At 50.1% G+C, this 21,621-nt stretch overlaps 1 pseudogene; it reads left to right on the top strand.

Moving 5' to 3' along the window:
* The first annotated feature begins 16,305 nt into the window (after positions 1-16,305).
* On the top strand, positions 16,306-18,897 carry LOC121437425 (annotated as a pseudogene).
* Positions 18,898-21,621: the final 2,724 nt, after the last annotated feature.

Genomic DNA, 21,621 nt, shown 5'->3' with positions numbered 1-21,621 from the left:
TATACACCGGCAAAGAATTGATGATGTCTCTCTTGTAATCCTGTTTTAGGGTCACCTACACAAGTAATAAAAAAAGCTGTCTCAGCTTGAGGGGCGTGTGGTACCTTGGTTACCGTGGACGACAGACCACAAGCTAGTGTGGCATGCGTGATGCTGATGTTCGTTCGCACGCCATGACACTCTTCTTGCCGGGCCACGGCCTGGTTGCCTTCACCATTCCCTGACAGCCTCACGGGTATGTACGGCCTAAATGCTGCTCTCCAAGCCCTTCTTGGGCAGGGGTTCCTGGAGGAGGATAACTTTGGAAAGCCAGAAAAGTGACTTAATTCAGAAGGTGAAAAACAGCTGCCGAAATGCCACATACCATTCGTGCAGTAAGATAAAAAGCAGAGATCAACCTGCTTGCCCATCATCTCCAGTGCAATGCAGGAAGCAGGACACTCTCCCCCACCCTCTCCCCGCCTCAGTGACAGCTGCAACATCCCCCTGTTCAGAGCAGCTAGTGAAAAGTTAAGCTAAAGGTAGCCCCTAGACGACAATGGCAATTTACTCTTCCAAAAATTAATAATAATGATGATAAAAATCCATCCCCTGAGCGACAGAACTGTTAACAGACTCCTGTTGTCCTGTTGACAGGCGACCACGTTCTCACCACGCTTGAGTTGTAGGGTCGGAAAGAAAGCTCCTGGACTAGCAAGACCTGCTCAAATACACCTTTGAAATCCCGTATCCTCTTCTGAAGAGGCTCCCGGTGGAAAATGCACACAAGAATCCTTAACTGAGGACAAACTTCCTAACTTCGCTCTGAAGGAAAGGCAGGCGAGACACGCGATTTCGGAGAGACCAGCGCTCATGTGAGGCAAAGTCGGATTTGCCTCTCCCGGGTCATTGGTCTTATTCCTTTATTCAGGTTTTCACAGTGAACCAAAGAGCTCACTGCAGATACATATGGGCACACGGTTAAGGGTTACTTACTGGAGCGTGGGTGACTCAAAGTCAGCCATATCCCCAGGAAACCAACCTCAGGCTGGGTGCTGGATGACTCATGAAAACTGCATCCCTGGCCTTCCCAGCCCAACTGCACTGGGCTCCACAAAGAGTCTCCTCTCCACAAGCAGTGGCTTTGTGTTATGTTGTGACAGCCTAGGGGTTGGTATACTACATGCTGACCGGAGCCCATTCACTGTACAGCACTGATGGGTTTCATAGAGGTGTGCCCAGCCGTCTTTCGTGAACTACAGCCATATTCACTCTCCTCCATCCTCAATCCCCTCCCGCTACTTACTCCTCATCTATTACCCAGCAGTGTCTCTTCAACCTTCATGCCACGTGACCACACTCCACCTCCAGAGTCGGCCTCCACTCCTCAAACCTTCCCCTCTATTGGCCATTGCCTGCCTCTCCCCAGTCTCCCTTCTGAGTTCGGGTGATATCATTTTATGGACCTATTTATAATCTGGGATCCTCAAATGAGAGAAAACAGCTGACTGTCGTCTCTGGTGCTGGCTTATTTCACGAAACACCAAACTCTCCGTTTGTAGCCGTCTCCCAGAAAAGGGCAGAAGTTTCTGCACAAAACCACACTGAAGCTACCTCCTGGGTCAGGCCAAAGTTGCTTTAAGACATCACCTGGCCTCCTGCACATTTGATCCTGAGGAACAGCTGCCCATCTCACTGGTATCAGCCGTCGGATTGTTTGCTGCACTGAGAAGAAAGGAAAAACCTTTGTGAATAAAGTGTGCTGTTCTCATGGTCCCATGTGGGAAACAGCTTCAGTCTGGGGTCCACAGAGTCCATCGCCGAGGGCAGTTTTAAAGTACTCTTCCAGGAACTCATGACCCACCCCAGTCCCACCCAGGTGAAATTCAACTAGGCCTGAGTCTGGGGACAGCAGGTACTTGTGTTTGTACAAGCCTTGCAAGGAAAACCACCATGGCCCACGGGTTCTTCAGAGGCCTGTTGGCCAAGGCCAACTCTCTTGCACCCCAGCCACGGGGAAGAACATCGGGTGGGGACAGAAACCCAGAGCGTGCTTGAGAATCACTTCTCAGCACGCGAATCCCCACACCCACACCTGGAACTCCGTGGAAAGACCCGGTGAGTACTAAACCACCCCGATGCTCCACCCGTCAAGGAGTAGCAGAATGTCCCCCCTCGGTTAGGATCCCCCCACCCATATACCCCATATCAGTTGTTACCGGGGGTGACTCGACCTGGGTTCTTCAAGTCATCTGGTGGGAGATTCTGATCAACCCTAGGGCGCTTGGCACTTCTCTCTGTATGTTTCTGCTCCTTGCTTGACATGGCTGGGGCTCTGCGGGGCTGGGGAGGACTCCTGAAATGTTGGTGCACACAGACAGTAAAGACACCGAGAAGAATGTCGTGGTCGCAATGGAAACAGGGACCCGGACTGCACAGGCTGTGGCCATGAGTCCTGGCACTCTCTGTGCTGCAGCCAAGAGGAGGTAGGAGGATGACACCGATATCCTGCAACATCCAATCACATTCTGTCCCAATTTTCTGTCTGAATGCAGAGCTTTCCACAGCCCTGTAGCCCTCAGTCTCGGCCCTTTCTACTGACTTCTTGCCCCCAGGATAGGACTGCTTGGGTTGGCCCCCAAACCAAGTGGCCATTAACCCAGACACCAGCCCACTGACGGCCAATGGGGTCACTGGAGCCAAGTCCCTGCACTTCACACTTGAGTCCTGCTGAACACTCAGCTGAAATCCCTACCCACTCTGAGTCTGCATGTCTCAGAAGCAACACATGGACTCCAACATCCTTGAAGGACCCAATGGAGGCAAATGCAGAGGTTCGGCAATATACCCACGCACAGTGAGTGACACACAGCCGGTAAGTGGGCATGAGGCCCCTGTGCTCACAGACAAACACTATGGGAACTAGGAACGGTAAGCACCCAGGCTTGTCTCATCAACAGAAGGGATGCCTACGCCTGTTTTCCAACCAGAAGACCTGGAGAGGATGCTGTTAACAGCCTGGTGATCTGTGCTGCCTGCAGAGCCAGGCCACACCCGGATCTCCCAGATTATTATGTTTGACTCTCCCTCCCTAGACCTTCACCTTTAGTTTGGTTTCTCAGTCAACAGAGCCCATCCTTAGGGGAGATGGCCCATGGACGTTACGGCCTGGTGACCTCAACGCTATCCGCGTAACTGAGCCACACCAGACCCCAGGTCCCTAAGCTATAGAACCCATCTTCATGGTAGAGGTCACATGTACGTTGCAAGAGAGTTTCTATGTAGTTAGGCCTCCATATTCATCCTGCACATGTTACTGAGATCATCGTTACCAGAAAATTTTTCCCCCAAATTGTGCTTTATTTAATCGTGTCAAAAACAACCCACCTGGGGTCAGTCTCTAGAAGTTTGAACCAAAATCTGTTAAATAACTAAAGTATTTGCAGACAGATTTCATTTTGATCTCGTGGGGATCATTATTCTTTTCACAGTGGCATTTGTAGGGAGCCCCGTGACGATCCACACCCCTCTGTGATGAAGTGCAGCCCCCGGGGGACCTTCTACTTGCCCCTCGACGTCACCTCACAGGCCAAGTTTGGATCTTCCAGGCACAAGCCTGATCACCTCCGCACACTCTGACACAGTTTCTCTTTTAATAAGCAGTCACACACCAAGAGGAGCCAACTCCAAGACCTTTCCCTCAGAAACCTCTTTCTCTTTAGAGGAAGGTAACACCTAGACATTGCCTGCCTCCACAAGCATGCTTTCCTACTGGCTGGAACAGCTCCTATGCATGAGAAATGCCTCGCATGTGGGCCCAGCTGGTGCACGGACATGAGGAGAGTGTGTGTGTTTGTCTGTGTGTGTGTGTGTGTGTGCGTGTTTGTATGAGTGTGTGTGTGTGTGTGTGTGTGTGTGTGTGTGGCAGAGTGGGGGTGGGGTAGTGCCTGGCGTGTGTGGTAGGTGATACAGCAAGTATCTGTGGATCCAGGCTGACTTTGATCTTGGAACCACCAGATCTTCAGAAGAGGGACCCACCTAGATAACGTGACCACACTTCAGCCACATTTCCCTGAGAGTTCTCTTCCCTTGGGAAGCTTGAGTGGGCCACCTGAGTGGGCCCCACATCCCCGAATGGGGTGATGTGTGATCAGGTGGAGAAGCATGCAGGCATGCATGGATAGGCCTGCTGCAAGGAGCTAAAGGACTAGACCCATGCAAGTAAGGAAGCTTGTGTGTTGACCTGGACTTGAAGGTGCACACGACTGGTCTGGGAACGGCAGTAACAGGGGCTCGAAGGGACAGGACTTTCTTCACCAGAACACATGCTGTCCTGCCCATTCCTTCAGGGCCCTGCGGTCCTGACAGAGCTTTCTCAGATCTCCCCTCTGTCCTTGATTGCAGTCTGATGCAGAAGGGAGGCTCCAGACATCACCTCAAGGGCCACCATGGCGGGCCCTAGTGACGAGTCACTAGCCAAGGTGGACCTGCTTCACCACCATCCTCTGAGACTGTCCTTCCACTCGAGGGGGATCACAACTAGTTCGTCCTCACTTCCTGAACCTAAGAATCCCTGATTCTGGAAGAGCGGAAAGGAGGGTAGGCAAGGGTCTAACTAAGGCTCTTCCACTTCCATGGTAAGGTTCACCTAGAAATCATGTCTAGGGACTCTGGGCTTGCAGTCACACATGGCTAAAACGGGACCCCACTATCGGGGGTGGGAAAGGCCCAGAGCACCTCCTCTTCTCAGTGTGCCCGCCCGTCTAGCTCTCTGCCCTGGACCAATCTGGAAAATGCCCAAGAGGTACAAAAGGTGCCTCCTGGAAGGTCCCTAGTCCCTCCAGCAGCAGGCAAAACTGCCCTGTCCAGTGCCCTCAGGCCGTGGGGCCCCAGCATAGCTTTCTCAGACTGCTCAATCTGGCCTCCTCCAGTCACATTCAGAAGCGAGGCTCTGGACATCACGGGCTCTCCTGGGGCCTCATACCTCGTCACAAACCTAGGAGGACAGGATTCATGTTGATCCCCACAGACCCTCCTTACCCACAAAGGTGCGTCACACTAGCTAGGCCCATGGGGCAATGACATATACGTGACTTGAGAGTTGGGGTGGCACACGCGTGTCCCGGAATAGAGTGGATTAAGGCTTGCTAGGACCTGAACACCCACCGCCCCTTTCACCTAGGCCCACCCATGGACATATGTCCCGGAGGACATCTGAAGTGCCCAGAGACCTCGGAACGGGCCATGGGGAGGTCCCTAAGTCTTTCCCCAAGCACCCGTGTTTCTGGTCTGCTCTTCTCAGTCCCGCGTCCCTCACAAAGCATTCCTAGACTTTCCTCTGGGAACCTGGCCCATGAGGAGAGGAGATGTGGTGTGGAATTCAGGAGCCAGGGATCAACCACCTCAGGGAAGATCCTGGGTCCTAACACCTGGTCACTCACCTAGAGGAATGGCCTCGGGAGGGCAACCCGAAACCCTGCTTCCCCTTGGCAGTGGTCACAGCCAGTTAGTTCTCACTTCCGGAAAATCGTCTGCCTCTGTGGAAAAGCATGGGCGCGTGAGCATGCGTGCTCCTGTCCAATGTCTTTAGGCCCGTCCACAACCACGCACAAGCACGTATGCACACAGGCATGCACTCACATATGCACGCATGGAGGGGAAATTTCCCTTTAAGGCTCGGGAGGACCTTAAACACCCACACTCGTGTTTTGACTCAGCACAACTGTGGACCTGTGGACCTGGATGAATGTCTCACTGGCCCAGACATCAGAAAGGGCCATGTGGCAGGACCCTAGTCCTTTGTGAGCACACATATCGTCCCGCCCACTCTTCTCAGTCCCTGCTTCCTATTAGAGCTTTCCACACTGCCCTTCCAGGCCTCCTCCACTCCGCTGGGGAATTTGGGCTCAGGACGTCATCTCAGAGACTAACCTGGGTTTCAGTAACTACTCACTCACCCAGAGGGATGCAGCTCTCCACAATCCTCAGACTCCCTTAGCTCTTTGTCCTCCGGGTGGGCAAGGGAGGGGGCGGCATCCCAGGTCGGCCTCACTATGGGGAAGTGTTCTAGTCTATAGAAAACCATGTCAGCATTTGTGAGCCAGGCTGGTGCTGGTCCGTCTTGAGACTGACCCTGCAATGACGCATACTTGACTTGGAGCTTTCGGTTGTGCATGCACAAAGTGGAAACTCACCTAGGAAGGGCTGAAAGTGCCCGGAACACCTCTGCTCCCTGTTTGCAATGCTCCCACATGTGGAAGTAAGGACCTGTGCGGAATGGCGGGAATGCTCAAAGGGTACTGAAGGAGCCATGTGGAAGGCCCCGAGTCTCTGCAGGGCATACAAGCGGTCCTGCTCATGCCTCGGGGACCCTAGCACCTTCACGAAGCTTTCCCAGGCAGCCCTTCTGAGCCTTGTCCACTCCAGGGAGGAAGTGAGGCCCATGATCACCTCGGGGGCCCTGAAGCCTAGTCACCCGCCCTTAGATGGGAAATGTCCCCCTAATAGGCCTTGTGGTGTTACCATTTTCACAGGCTTTCATCCATGTCCGTCAGTCCAGCCATTCCCTGGGATGAGTGCCTTTTAGAGGCCCTAAGACCCCAGGCCTTAATGTCCTAATTCTTCAGCTCCTTCCCTCACTCCCCCAGTGTGCCCCAGGCTCCACTTTTATGGGAGCTTTCTAACTACCGTCAACATACAAACAAACGGAAGGAGTTTCCTCAAACTGTCCCTGCCACCGCTACTGCTGCCAACAAGATTGGTCGGATCCATGAGGCAGCTGTTTTCAATTCCAGCCTTTTGCTCCCCACCACGGCTTGTGGTATGGTGGTTCAGTACAGGGCGGATCACGCCTCTGGGTCTCTCTATTAAACTTAAAATCCCTGCAGCTCAAATTTCGTGGCTTTTCCACACACTATATGTCCCGCTGCCATTTTGACTGAGGTCAGGTGAACTTACCATCATCTTAACTGAGGTCAGATGACTTCACTGCCATCTTAACTGAGAGCCAGGTAGATGACCAAGTCCTGTCATCTTTACTGAAGTTTTTCCTGTCTGCTCCCCCAGTGCTGACTCTGTTGCTTGTGTGTTTTGTGCAGTGGCACACCTTTGGTTGGCCGCACCAAGAACATCCACTTTGCACAATTCCTGTTCCCTCTGTGTGTATGTTTATACATGTAACTTAGGTGCACCTATGTTTACCGTTAAATGTTATAATTGTCTGTTCATTGCATCTCATTTCAGACTACAGAAACAATAAGTCCTATGTTTTATGCTGGCATGTACTTTTAAGTTTCTTACAAAAACACTTTGTATTTGATCCAAACCTCATTTAGAATGTATTAAGATGTTCTCTACTATTGTCAGTTCTGCCGTTAACCTTCTATTGCAAGCAGTTTTTTTTTTCTTTCTGTATTTTTACAAATGTAAATCTTGCCTGATAAATTAAGAGCCGGTACAGTCAAGCTCAGGCCCGGCTCTCCAGGCAGATTCTATACTGTAGTTCCACCTGATAAACGTCCCACAACTGCTTTGAGATCTGGGAGACATGGCATTTAAATATTTAATCATTAAAAAACTTTTCATAACAAAAAGAGACAGGTTGGCTCCTAGCAGCAGCACTCTACTTCCTTTAAAGAAGACAGAAAGCAAATGGGCACAGAACAACGTCCATCCACACTTTGCTTCAACTGCCAAGCGCTGACCACTGAGAAAAGCTGCCTTTCATCTGAACTGAGGATCTCCAGACATGAAAAGAATCTCTGGAATCGACAGCCTAGCTGCTCAGTTCAAGGTAGGCTTGTCTGCCTACAGATTTCGTAGCCCACAGGATCTTCTGGAGCCTGGCAGGCCCTGCTCTAAACATCAAAAGGCAAATGCGACCTTCAGTGACCACGGAGAACCCTGAGGTCTAGGTGCCAAACAACTAAGTTCTCTGTCGTTTTTCAATCAGTAATTCAAGTAAAATTTCAACCTTCTCAAAGATCTCTGATGCAGTTTGACAGCTGAGAGGTTTAGTCAGTTTAAAAGGACAACCTCACCAAACAAATTTCAGTAAAATACAAATACAAGACCTGCAGGTTATAAAGGTGTGAACTTTTATAAACAAAAGTTATAAACACAAGTTATCAAATTTCTCTCACACGCTGTCTTCCATAGTCTTAACACTTTTCATTGTCCAATAATATCTGTCATAGCCATTCTGACATAAATATGCTACTGTTTATACAATGTATATGTCTGAAACTTCTTTTTTCACAAACCCTAAGAATTCTTGTGAGTTGCAGGAAAAAAACAGTCAGAAACACCCCCTTCAATTCCCTGGTCCTATTTTTTTTTCCATAAACTTAACTTTGTCTTCTGTTCTGCCATTACCTTAAACAGGTGTAAGAGGTGTGTGTGTGTGGTGTGTGTGTGTGTGTGTGTGTGTGTGTATTGTTTGGTGTCTGTGTGACAGTGTGTCTGTGTATGAGTGTGTTTGTGTGGTGTGTGGTGTGTGTGTGTGTGTGTGAGTGTGTGTGGTGTGTTGATTTAAATGAGATAGCCTCCACTGCCTGGGAATATTGAATACTTCTTTTCTCTTAAATGGCTGCTGTTTGGGTTTGTTTTGGGGTGTGGCACTGCTGCAGGAAATATGTCACTGTGCATGGCTTTGAGGTTTCCAATGCTTCCTGCCATTTGAAGTGGGTTCTCTCTCCTTTCTGCTTGAGATTCACCATGTAATTTTTTTTTTCTGAGGACAGGGTTGGGGGGAATGATGCTGCCACCTGATTTCCTGGAGGTTCACGGTCCTCCATATTTGTTGCAAAGTGACCTAGAACACTTACTTCCAGCTGGAGAGACAAAGTGCCTGCCTTCCAAATTCTGTCAGGTGAAAAGGTGTCCTTCTCAGACCTGGCCCCTGCCTGATCTTATTATAGTAGAAGGTAGAACGGAGCCTGTCAGCTCTTGTCTTGCCTTGTCCCGGCCCCTTGTCAAAGCCCAGCACCAAGGCCCCTGCACCCTGGAATGGCAGGCAGCATCGTCTTCTGTCGTTGTGTGCATGCTTACTCTGTTTCATGTGTGCAGCTGCAGGGGATGGTAGGGGAACTAGGTGACAGAGATGTAAGTGAACAGTCAGGCAGCCTCCTTCCTGATTTCTACAGAGAACTGGCTACTTACTAGGGGAGAAAGTTTTTCCTATGACACTGTGGTTGCCATGACAATTGGAACAAGCCATTCTTTCCTGGTTACAGATACATTGGCGAAAGATACTCAGAGTGGAGACGTGGGATCACTAGACAGACACGCGAGGCACACAGGTAGGTGCCTGCAGCCAACCTGAGTGAATGTGAGCTGGGCCGCTGGGCCCGTGAGTGTGCCATGGGTACGTGCTGGCTCTTTCGTGAGACAGGAAAGGTTCTGGCTATTACTGTTTGACGCGAAGCCCCAAGGACTGGTGCTTAGCCAGCCCTGTCTCTTTGTCCTAGGGTGACACCTCACCGCGTTGGTGCCAGCTTTATCCTTTCAAGCCCTGAAAGGATAGCTCGCCAACCTACGTAAATGGCTGCCTCGTCGCTGTTTGGCAATGATTGTCACACGTGCTCTTGACAGAATGGCCGTGTTGGTGCGATGGCACCTTACCCGAGAGAGTTGTAGCTTGTGTTGTCTGAGAGAGAGAAGCTGGAAGGCATTTAAGGAGGAGGTAAACGTGGATGAGGACTGGCAGTTCCCTTGGAGGATAGAAGCCGAGGTCTCCAGATCTCTTGGCCTGGAGACCTGACACAAGAAGGGAAGAAATGCCTCCAAAAGACAGCCGCCTCTAAAGTGGCCACTAATTGCAGCTAGGCAGACTGAGGCAAAAAAAAAAGGAAAAACAACAACAACAAAAAAGTCAGTGCGGTATGAGAGCACCTGAAGAAGGGGCAGCGTTTGTTCCCTCGACGGGTGTTAGTTTGTGCCCGCGTCGGAGTCTTTGCTCTGCTCACAGATGGGTTAAGCATCAGCTGGGCTGTGTTACAGGGTGTACAGCTGGGGTTTCCCTCTGACCCAGCAGCCCATCATCGGCATCTCTCCCTGTATCTCAGCCCCTGCATGTGAACAATACGCTCTGTGCCCTTCTCGCACCCTCTCATCAGACTGGGCCCCGTCTGTTTGTCTCACCACAGGGAGGGAAGCCATCTGCAAGTTCCCATCTGGACAAAACGTGAATGGACGTCGCACACGGAGACCGTGTGCGAGTTCTTGACAGAAGGCCTCGGGCACGGGGCCAAAGCATGTGTTGAGACAGGGATTTCAGGATTCCATCTTGCACCCTTCTCCGTGCACCTCTGGGGAAGACTTTGCTGCTTTCATCGGAAAGGTAACTGTCGAAGGTAGTGCACTAGAGGTGATGCCTGAATCGATGGAGCCGGATGGCAAAACTGACAATATTTAAGCAGGCTGTAGAAGACTGAGGGCTTTTCTAAGGCATGGCGCAGTAGGCCTGCACAGATGGAATACACAAGCCGGGGAGAGCGCGGCCTGATAAGGGTGCAGACGCTTTTCTCTGTGACTGAGTTACAGATGCTGCCTGGATGTCCTGGCATGTGGGCTTGAACACAAACTTGATATTCCCGGGTAAGTTTTCTAACTCAGGAAGTGTGTGAGGCTGAGAACATCACACCTGAGGGAAGCAGAAGCTCCTGCAGGCACCCCTGCCTGGGGTGGAAAGCTTGCATTCTATAACTATAACGCAGGCCTCCATGATTGCTAAGGGCACCGAGTGAGCGGTGGGCTCTCTCGTGCCCGAGGTGTGGTTCCCGCATATGGATGGGGGGCATGGTTGCTTGGGCTAGATGGTGCTCAGTCAGCCTTGCTGGTGAGCATGTGCTCAGAAGGTCCAGCAGAGGGCAGCCGGAAGTAACTGAGGTGCCTATGTTTTCCTCTGTGTCTTCAGCAGATAGATACCTGTGGCCGAGGACTCCACGGAGGCTGGATCAGAGCAGGCCAACCCTGTGAGATCACACAGATTTCTCGGAGGAAGAACTACTATGGGTGATCCCTAAATTGGGCCCCGGATTACACAGTCCACATTTACTATTGCATCACCCAGCAGGTGTGGCCTGGGCCAGACCTAGTCTCCTGCATGTTGAGAGCCACTTTATGCACTGTGAGATCAGATTGGAAGTCGGTAAGACTTGAACCGGAATATGGCAGAGGAGACACTGCACATTTGAGCAGTGAATAGGGATCTGGTGCTAGAATTACCAACGGGTGTTTATGAATACAGAGGGTGGGAAGGGGAGGGCTGAGGGCCTGAAGCGAATATTATTTGCCTTCCATATTTCTGTCCGGTCAAGGATTCCCATGGGTAAGGCAAGGAGGCCTGTGATGGAGGAAGGTCATTGGCTAATAAACTCAGCCCCGCCGCCCCTAATTACTACAGTTGGCGCCCAGACGTGTGTACAGCCAAAACCCACTTAAAAAACCTGAGAAGGCTTAAAAATAAGGGAGAGAGAGTTTAACACAGATTTTTGCTGTTTGTTGCTGGCGTGCTGTAGAGAGATTTCCTGATTCGGCAACAGTAGCAGAAAAAATGCTGTGTCATTTTAAAGCGTGACTTCCTGGGTCTGTGCCGCCATTGTGATCTCTGTCTGGCTCCTGCGGGAGACAGAGCTTTTGAATAGAGCATTTGGAGTAAAGTGCTATGATTAGTTTGATGGCAACTAGACTCGCTGTGTTCTTGGGTCTGCTCTGCTTGCCAGAGGCAAGCAAGCGCCTCATCTAAGAGAGGCTTCCTGACTCAGCTTCAGTTGCAAAATCCTGCAGCTCATTAAGAGGTCCAGCCACGAAACACTTAAATGGTGTTGACAAAAAGCTGAACGCATGCTTTTCGGTTTTCAGCCATAGCAGGAAAAAAGCTGCGCCGTTTAAAAATGCCAGCTTTCTGGGCTGTCCTGCCAGGACAAACTCTGACTCTTTTACGCAGGCGGTTTGTACGGTTTGCAAGCACAGGCTGCTGAAGCTCGCTTGCTGGCTATAGCCAGTACCTCAGCCATGAGGCTGGAAAGCTAAGGAATGGGCTGGATCCAGCCAGCAAAGCCACGCCTTTAATCCTACCCATTTTGCTTGGTAAATTAAAGACTCGTGTGGTCAGAAAAAGAGAGATATACAGTAAAGAGAGATTCAAAGACAAAGAAAATTTCTAAATGGTTTGAAGTGTGTTAAAAATATATGCAGACTATTGGGATCTCACCAAGGCCAGCTGGCCTAGGTCTGAAAAAGCATGGGATAAATCCGGACTAGCTGAACATAGCGGACAATGAGGAATACTGAGAATTCAAGAACAATTGCAGTGGGTTTTTGATCCTACTGCACGTACTGGCTTTGGGGGAGCCTAGGCAGTTTGAATGCTCACCTTACGAGACCTGGATAGAGGTGGGCAGTCCTTGGGCTTCCCACAGGTCAGGGAACCCTGCTTGCTCTTCGAGCAGATGAGGGAGGGGGACTTGATCGGGGGGAGGGGGAGGGAAATGGGAAGCGGTTGTGGGGACGAGGCAGAAATCCTTAATAAATAAATAAATTTAAAAACTGAAAAAAAAATATATGCAGACTAAAATTTAAAGTTCTTAAAGTAAAAAACAAAAAAAAGGAAGAGAGTTGTTGTGTGTGGTAGCACACGCCTTTAATCCCAGTGCCTAGAAGGCAGAGACAAACAGATCTCTGTGAGTTCAAGGTGTAGTAGTGTACACCTTTAATCCCGAATGCCTGGGAGGCAAAGACAGGCAGATCTCTGAGAGTTCAAAGACAACCTGGTTTACAGAGTTACTTCAGGTCAAAGATACAGAGAACCTGTCTCAAAAAGCAAAGAGTTAAAAGTAAAAATAAACAAAATAGAGGTTAAAACAAAGCTGTACAAAGATGGAAAATACACAGAGAATTTTGATACTGTATGCTATTATGCTCTCTTTGAATTATTTGAATGCTGAGGAAGGAGCAACAGATGCTAAAAGATATTTATTTATAAATGCTGCTGAACTAATCCAACATAGATATTTTGAAAATGCCTTGAATTTGAAATTTGGATCTAAGGACATGATACTTTGGAAAGGAGTTTCTTATTTTGTTTTCACAGAGGATGAGACGCTGTTCATTTCTTCCATTCCGATTTGGTATGATGGACCACGTCCTCCTGAATGGTTCCTGTGCACGTCTTCAAAAAATTGCTTCACTCAACTGCCAACTGAGATGAAACTAGCACACAGGTTATACCATGAAAGACCTAATTAACGATGCTCCCATTCAGCAGGAAGCAGTTTGGAGAGAAAAAACTGCGCCCATGTTCCCAAATATTATTTATAAATGTTCTTTTACATTTAAAGGGGGATATGATATAGGTATGAATAATTTGCATTAGTATAGATTTTGCTTTATAGATTGAGATTTACGGTCAATTTTGTTATATGTATATGTATTTCTGATTTTGAGTAAGGTATTGTGATGGTGTAGTTCATTTAAATATGTACTGTATAATTAAGAAATATAGGTTGTTAATGGATAATCATTGATAATAGTAAAGCTTGTAGTCATGTTAGTTAGATTTTCAAGATATATAGAGATGTATTTCAGTTAGATAGACATTCTTCATGTCTTTCAAAGATTACAGAATAGGACATTTAATGTTTTAATAACTGAGGACTTTTCATGACAATGAGACACTCTGCTCCTGGCAGCACCAATCTACTTCAAGAGGAAGATGGGCATCGAAGAGGCTCTTTATGGAGTTTTCATAGCCATTTGTGCAAGAAACTGCTCTTGCCTGGACTATTGCATAAACTGGACACAGAGAACCCGCAGAGAGAGGACTACTGAACTTGCCTAAGGTGAGATGATCTTTCGGGGTTCCTGATTCATTTTGAAAGAGTCTGCGAGACATTCTGTAGGACACAACAGATAGTGACTGAACTGACTTTGAATTTTCCTGCTTTATGGAAATGTCTGCTGGATACCATGGGCCTGAAGGCTGAAGATGGATGCCCCAACGGTACAAAAGAACTTTGGGTGACTGTCCAGGCAGCGAGATGTCTTTGTCATTTCTAGAGTTTGAAGTTTCTTAGTTCTTGTTTACTTAGGTAATATTATATCTTTCTGGTGTCTTTGATGGAGTTAAGAATAGTTAGTTATAGTTTTCCTTAGTTATGATAAAGATTATTGTAACTTTTACTTGATAACTGTTTTGTTATATGTAATTTTGCTATGTTAAAGTTAAAGCTTTTTTTTGTTTAAACCGAAAAAGGGGAAATGATGGAGGAAGGTCATTGGCTAGTAAAGGAACTGCCCTGGCCCATTTTATTGGTTAGAGGATAGGTGGGAGGAGAAAACAGGACAGAACGCTGGGAGGAAGAGGAAGTGAGGTCAGAGACTCCACAGCTCTCTAAGGAGCAGACGCCTCAGAGAGAGACGCCATGCCCCGCTCCCGGGATGAAGCTCCGACCCAGGATGGACTAGGCTAGAATCTTCCTGGTAAGACCGGTTCTCACAGATTATTAGAGATGGGTTGATCGGGATGTGAGAATTAGCCTGTAAGTGCTAGAGCTCAAGGGCCAAACAGTGCTTAAAAGAATACAGTGTCCGTGTAATTATTTCGGGGCATAGGCTAGCCAAGCAGGCGGCTGAGGTGCTGGGAACTCAGCCCCGCCGCCCCTAATTACTACAGGCCTGGAGTCCCTAAGGGAGAGGTCGGGGTGCCCACACTCACTGAAAGGGTCGTGGGCTAACAGGAGTCGCCAAAATGACCAGGGTCCTCAGGGAACTGCGTCAGGAGCCCTGGGTCCACAGTGCTCTGCCGCACTGTGCCTGGTGCTGGCCAGGTAATGACAGAAGCCGCCTGCGTCTTGGCAGGAACAGTGAACGATTGTGGCTTGTGAGCCATTCGTGGTTCTTCCGCGTGTGGTCATCGGCACCCTCAGTGGGCCTCTCCTGAGGATCAGACAGATGTGGGCTTTGTTTCCAGAGTGCATGCACTACACGCACGGCATGCTCACTGCTGATAGGAAAGCGCGGGCCCAAGGCAAGAGCAGTCAGGAAAGGAGTAGACCCCTGACACACACCCACTCACAGTGAGCAGAAAGGGACGAGACTCCACTGAGAATCACGGGGGAGGCCCTGTGTGGAGAGGCAGAGAATGGAGGGACATGGACGGGAGAGCTATGCTACAGATGAGATTGGACACCACATAAGATTCAAAGCATGCCTTCTGGACTTAGGGATGGGCAAGTGACCATCCAGGGCAACAAACAGCCTCTTTGATTTCCTGTCTGTCTAAGACGACCCTGTGGATTAACAAAGGTTGTGGGCAAGAGAGTTCTGTGGCCTGGGATCTGACGGTAGAACAGTGCCCATCACCAGCAGATATGGGTGTGCAGGGCCCATGGACTTGAGGCAGCAGCAGGAGAGTGGGCAATACCAATGGTGACACCCAGTTTCTCTCATCTGACACTACTGAGTCTGCCAATTAGAAAGCATTTCTCCACGGTGAAGTGCTTTCCTTGGGGGGCTCTCCTTTGTACCACACGTGCACTTGATCCCATAGCGAGGTCCAGCATGGAGTTGGGAGCAAGAGGTCAGAACCAAACTATGAGGGGGCGGGGGAAGGGGAGGGAGGCCAGAAGCTATGACAGTGACAGCAACCATCCTTATCTGACATGTTATGCAAATCGCCATGAAGATTTCCGCGCGCACACACACACACACACACCCGTTCCTCAACCTGGTATCATACTGGTGCAGAAGGCAAGGTGCACTAGGTGTGCACAGGCTTCCTGGGGTGGGGCACAGGGGGGGTTAGCTCCCTAAGAAAGAAAGCAATGAGGCTCCCCCTACCCGGACGGAATCCCAGGGAGCCCCCAAGGCATTGGATGTGCAGGAAAATACACAAGCCAAGTAAAGACACTCACCTCTCCGGGAGGAAGATTACCACCCCAGCCTCAGGGTGGGTGACCGCGTGTCACACATCTGCTCTGGATCCTTCTAGATCTTCTCAGGCACACACACCCTCATCCCTGTGGAACGACAGACTTTTGGCACCCCCTTGCTTTCTCTCTCCTCACCTCACTGAGCTGTTGCTTCAGTATTCACTAAAGGCTAATTCCGTCCTAACGCAGCTCTTCTTCCCTCTCCCACACTTACAGGGCAGGCCCACATCACCCTGAGAGGGGCCCTCAGGTTGAGCTTGTCTACCAGATTCTGGAGGGAGGACAGCACCGCAGACAGGGGAGCCAGGCCAGATACGACCAGCAGGGAGCAGTGCCCACCACAACGCAGGGGGTCACCCTGCCCTGATCAGAACAGCCCCAGAGTTCCATTGCCATGGACTCTGCAGAGTATGTGTTCTGTGGCTGGAAGGGCCAGCTGTGGCCTACAAGGGTGTTGACCAGACCCAGGACCTCGGCCCATAGTAAGAGGAGAGGGACCTCTTTCCTGGAGGTCCAAATTCTCTCTGTTGGTGAGAAGATCAGAGTGAGGAGCACAGAGGTGAGGCCCCTAACCAAGTCTGAAATCGTAACCATCGCCTCCTTGGCTGGAAAGGAGTTACAGGGCAGTGGCCCGCCAGGGCAGACGAGGGCATACAGAAGAGCCCTCAAGGTGGCCCTGGGTGTTCTGGGCGAGGGAACCCGCTTGTATCAAGGAGAAAGGGCAGGTGGCCGAAGAACCAGCACAGTGGCTCTCAAGGTTCCGAAAGAGGAGACCAGCTCCAGCCCACGCCAGCGCCGGCACCCCCAAGGGCGCAACCAGAAAGGCCAAGGGCTCTCCCACAGGAGTCCTGGGAAGTGAGGCCGCCAAGGACCTGTGTTGATGGGCTCAGGGAATGAGCCTACAGTGCAAGGGGGGGGGGGGCAGACCCACACCGCTGTAGAGTCCCCTTACTCTGATATGCAAGGGAACACGTTAAGGGGCACCAGAGCGCGGCCAAGTTCCTGCAAGACGCCAACAGGAAATGCTGGTGATAATCCTGGCAAGAGAAAGTCGAGCACCCTGGCCTCTAGGCAGGGTGCCCGTGCTAACAATGAGCATAGACCTCCCTCTGGGCCATAGAGGAGGCACGCCTCTACCTCACCCAAAGCTCTCAAGCAGCAAGTACGGTGTGGCGGCCTAGAGATCCGGGCCATTGGAGCCCAAAGGAAGACCACCCTCCCAAAGAACAAGGAGGATTCCGGCCCGCCGACCCCGAGGCCAGACTCAGAGGGGGCATCGGCAGCCTGTGCACCTCCAGACCCGAGCCTGCGAAGATCAGTCCGCATTGCTGGCAGGAAAAGGAAGATCCATGTGTGTAGTAATAGGGGCGGCGGGGCTGCGTCCCCAGCACCCAGGCTGTCTGCCCAGCTAGCTTATGCCGGAAATAACAACACACATTTGTATTCAATTTGTATTCAATACAGTTGGGCGCCAACTGTAGCAATGGGGGCAAAGGGGTTGCATTCCCAGCACCCCGGCCGCCTGCTCGGCTAGCTTATGCCCCAAAATAATTACACAGACACTGTATTCTTTTAAGCACTGCTTGGCCCTTTAGCTCTAGCACTTACAGGCTAATTCTCACATCCCGATCAACCCATCTCTAATAATCTGTGAGAACCGGTCTTACCGGGAAGTTTCTAGCCTAGTCCATCCTGGGTCGAGCTTCATGGCGGGAGCGGGGTATGGCGTCTCCCTGAGGCGTCTGCTTCCGAGAGCAGAGCTGTGGAGTCTCTGACCTCACTTCCTCTTCCTCCCAGCATTTTGTTCTGTTTACTCCTCCCACCTATTCTCTAACCAATAAAATGGGCCAGGGCAGTGCCTTTATTAGCCAATGACCTTCCTCCATCACATGTGCTGTGTGCACATTGCGGGCTCTCGGGATTGGAAACTCTAGTGCACTCGAAGGTGACTAAGGCCAGGGTCAAGAGGAGAGCCCCTGGAGTTCAGGAAGACTGCCAAGCCACCAGTGTGGCTTCTGCCCAGGAGAAGAATACCTTCAAACGAGGGATGCTCGTCTGGTTCAAATTCCAGGACCATCCTTTCTGCCCGGCGGTGGTCAAGAGTGTCAGCAAGAACGACAAGACGGCCAGGGTGCTGCTGATCGAGGGCAACATGCAGTTTGAGCGCAGGGGTGTCCGCGTCCCTTTCCACAAGCTGAAGCTCCTGGACTGTGGGGAGAGATTCTCCCTCCTGCGGAGAGCCAGCAAAGCGTACGGCCAGGGCATCAACTGGTGCCTCTCGGTGATAGACCGCTACAGAGAGGACCTCGCCTGTGGCTCCTTCCGGGGCTCCTTTATGGGCTACTACGCCGCCCGAGCCAGTTACCCGCGGAGGAGAGCCATTCAAGAGGGCGACCTGTGCATTGATTTCACCAAGGTGAGCTATGCCTACTTGAAAGACTGGGAGGAGGAGACCGCCCCCGGTGGGAAGAGGCCCCGAAAGAAACTCCTGCCTGACCGCATGAGAGCCCCTTGGGACAGAGTCAACCAGAAGCTCGTAAACTTCATCGTGAAGAGAAAGGGAGCCGACCATCACCTGCTGGACATCGTGAAGGGCAGGAAACCGTCCCGGTGGCTGGACGACCTCTGGAAGTCAAAGAGGGAAGTCTTCTGCATTGAGACCTACCTGGAGGATGAGGACCAGTTGCACCTCGTGGCCAGACATTTGCAAGAAATATCCAAGGAAGCAGACCAGGCCCTGCTCTCGCTGGCAAGAGGAGACCAAGTCCGGCTCACCATGGAGGTTCTTCTTCCAGAGGCAATCATCTGCTCCATCGCTGCCCTGGATGAGCTCAGCTACAAGGAGGCAGAAGAGAAGTACCTGCGTGGCCCACCTGTGCACTATCGTGAAAAAGAGCTCTTTGAGAAGACCATTCTAAAGGCGGCCAAGAAGAGGTCAGCAGCCAGGATTGGGGCTGGCAGGAACCCTCCTGCGCCCACTCCTTAGAAGGGAGCTTCCTCCTTTCTGCCATCACCCCCTGCAGCTCCACCTCCAAAAGAGAACCATCTGGGAGACTGTGGGGCTTGCTATGACCGCTCCTCACTGCATACGTGTTTCTCCACACACAGACCCCACCCCTACCCTCCACCCCGAAATAAACGTTCACGAACCTGCTTGACTTTGCAGATTGTCTGCATGGATTCGGCAATTCCTGTTAGCTTCAGGCCACGCCTAGCCCTCTGTGGCCTGTGCCCAAGCGTGGAGAAGTCCCGTGGGGTCTCCTCTCTGGACCGTCACCAGCTATGGGTGGAGTATTAGCTAGCTATGCGCAGACTTGCCCTCTCTGCACGGACCCCACGCACCCAGACAGCACACCAGGTTCCTGATGACACTGTTTCTCTCTGTGTGTCTCCGACTCTTCCCCATACTCCCTGTCCTCTCTAGGGTGCCTTGGATGGGGCAGGTCCCATTGCTTTCTCCATTACCTTCCTCTTTGTTCACTCACGTTGAAGGAGAGGAACACATGTGTGCTTTGAGGCTGTGCTTTGAAGCCAAAGAAGGGGTTGGAAATATTGTGACCCTAGGGATAGCCTGATTTCAAAGGACCCTCCTCTCTCTCTCTTTGTGTGTGTGTGTCTCTCTGCGTGTGTCTCTCTGCATGTGTCTCTCTGCGTGTGTCTCTCTGCGTGTGTCTCTCTCTATTTATCTCTCTGTGTGTGAGCACGCTTGCACGCGTGCATGTTTGTGAGTGTGTGTGTGTGCGCTCCTTTTGATCCTCCTGTCTCTGTCTCCCTGGTGCTGAGATTAAACATACCTGTCCACATACCTTTTTGTCAAATGAGTACTGGATGATGAAGTCGGGTTTTCACCTCATGCAGAAAGCACTTTCCATTCTCAGCCATCTTCCCCTCCCCGGAGACTTCTTACTGTAAATGAGACATTTGCTACCTTGTGGGCTGACTTTTTGCAGTAAACATCAGTATCCCAGCTTTTCTCACATTTCAGAGATCAAAGACTTCTGCTATTTGCAGGAAAGGAGGGGACCTGTCATCCCTTGGAGTCACTGACATCTGTGATGTACTGATGAGGGGCAGCCCTGCCATACCTCCCTGAAGCTCCTGTTTTCTTGTCTGGAATCACAGTCCATGACATATTTTTGTGACTGTGCACCGAATTGTTGCCTCAGTGGGCTCACAAGTGCAACCTTACACAAGCCCGGTCTTCTTTCTCAGTCTCTGTTCTTGTCTGAATCTCTGTGAAATGTCCTTGTGTCCTCCAGCCTGGGCTTCTAGATTCACAGTACCGTTTGCCTTGTAGGGGAGAATGCTCAGCATTAGTCCTTGCTGCTAATTCCTGGATTTCCTTTCTGCACACAGTGGTCTCTTACCCAGGTTAAGAAGATCACACATAGTGTGCGTGCTTGTATTTTCAGTAGTGGGACTGCAAAGATAAGAACCCTGGTGCTTGCTGACCAGCCAGTATGGCTGGATTTGCAAGTACTGTGTCCTATGAGGAGACCCTGTCTAAAAAACTAACATGAAGAATAGATGAGGCAGACACGTCTTGTCAGCTTCTGGATTCCACACTCAGAAGGTCACAACAATGAACATGTACAGAAGATTTTTAAATGGACTCACATTTTCCCTCTGTGTTATGAGCTGTTTCTCTATAAAAGCCATCAACAGTGTAACTCAAACCTTCTTACCTTTAAGAATGGAAAAATCTCTGGACCTCCCTTCTTCCTGCTTTTAACTCCATCTAGAGGAGGAATTAACAATTTCAATGTGTTAATTTCTTTTCTAAGAGAAGATCATGTCTAAGGCCATGGTGTTCCACTTAGCCATGCACATGGCAGTGCAATGCTCAGAGCCTGCATGTCAGAAATATTCTTACCTGCATATTCAGCCTCTCCTCTGACTTTAACTGCCACTGCCCCTGTACGTTAAGTTCTGAGAACAAAACCCTGTCTCCTCACCTACCATTCATGGGGCTATATGTCCCAGTAATGCCGTTTTCCTTGCCTACACCATCCTCTTCCAGAGGTAGAAGCCAATTATTTTTTTCATACCTTGCAAGTTAACTTGGTCTTATTTTTACTGCTCACTTTGAATACCAGCCGTGGGACAAGAGAACACATGAACATAACTGACTCTCCACACCCTCTTTTTCTCAACTCCTGATGATTTTTCCAGATCTGCAGTGTCTGTCACTTACCATCTTGGTCCCATTTTCACTTCCTATTATGAACAACTGATGCTAAGAATCTTGCCCTCTGACTACCCCTTCTCTCCGTTCTATATACACTTGATTTCCAAATAGTTTCTAAGTCCCACCAAATCTTTCACCAGTCCCTTTTTCACACCACTGTGATCAGATTCCAACAAAACCATTTGGCTAGTTTTTTAGATATATCCCCAATCATATCAAGTCACTCACTCCTTGGAACTGACCATTAAGTTCTTACTGCCTTCTGATCCACTTACCCTTTCGTGGTCTCCTCTCTTCAAACTTACCACGCTCTTTTCTTCGCCTCATCTCAGCAGATAATTTCAATGTATGCTGCTATCATCCACCTCCAGGAAGTAGGAGCCTCTTTTGACTCCCATTTCCCACTCATCACTCGCTGGGTCTCCCTTGAATACAAATTTTTCTTGGAAGAAATTTTTAAACCCATTGTATTAAAAATTCCATATATATCCACCACTTTGTTGGCTCTTTCTCAAATCATCA

Source organism: Microtus oregoni, unplaced genomic scaffold (assembly GCF_018167655.1).
Source record: "Microtus oregoni isolate MIOR12 unplaced genomic scaffold, Mior012 000052F_ref0000163, whole genome shotgun sequence".
NCBI classification, from domain to species: Eukaryota; Metazoa; Chordata; class Mammalia; order Rodentia; family Cricetidae; genus Microtus; species Microtus oregoni.
This window is presented reverse-complemented; position numbering and strand designations above follow the sequence as displayed.